Here is an 813-nt window from a genome sequence, read left to right as displayed (position 1 = left end):
TAGCTGACTGAGGGGACATGTGTCCAGTGTTAGTCCCAAAACTAGCTGGCTGAGGGACATGTGTCCAGTGTTAGTCCCAGAAATAGCTGACTGAGGGGACATGTGTCCAGTGTTAGTCCCAGAACTAGCTGGCTGAGGGACATGTGTCCAGTGTTAGTCCCAGAACTAGCTGGCTGAGGGACATGTGTCCAGTGTTAGTCCCAGAACTAGCTGGCTGAGGGACATGTGTCCAGTGTTAGTCCCAGAACTAGCTGGCTGAGGGACATGTGTCCAGTGTTAGTCCCAGAACTAGCTGGCTGAGGGACATGTGCCCAGTGTTAGTCCCAGAACTAGCTGGCTGAGGGACATGTGTCCAGTGTTAGTCCCAGAACTAGCTGGCTGAGGGACATGTGTCCAGTGTTAGTCCCAGAACTAGCTGGCTGAGGGACATCTGTCCAGTGTTAGTCCCAGAACTAGCTGGCTGAGGGACATGTGTCCAGTGTTAGTCCCAGAACTAGCTGAGGGACATGTGTCCAGTGTTAGTCCCAGAACTAGCTGACTGAGGGACATGTGTCCAGTGTTAGTCCCAGAACTAGCTGACTGAGGGACATGTGTCCAGTGTTAGTCCCAGAACTAGCTGACTGAGGGGACATGTGTCCAGTGTTAGTCCCAGAACTAGCTGGCTGAGGGACATGTGTCCAGTGTTAGTCCCAGAACTAGCTGGCTGAGGGACATGTGTCCAGTGTTAGTCCCAGAACTAGCTGGCTGAGGGACATGTGTCCAGTGTTAGTCCCAGAACTAGCTGGCTGAGGGACATCTGTCCAGTGTTAGTCC

The sequence above is a fragment of the Electrona antarctica genome, assembly GCF_951216825.1.
Source record: "Electrona antarctica genome assembly, contig: scaffold_242, whole genome shotgun sequence".
In the NCBI taxonomy this organism is placed as follows: domain Eukaryota; kingdom Metazoa; phylum Chordata; class Actinopteri; order Myctophiformes; family Myctophidae; genus Electrona; species Electrona antarctica.
The sequence above is the reverse complement of the archived record's forward strand: the minus strand, read 5'-3'. Positions refer to the sequence as shown.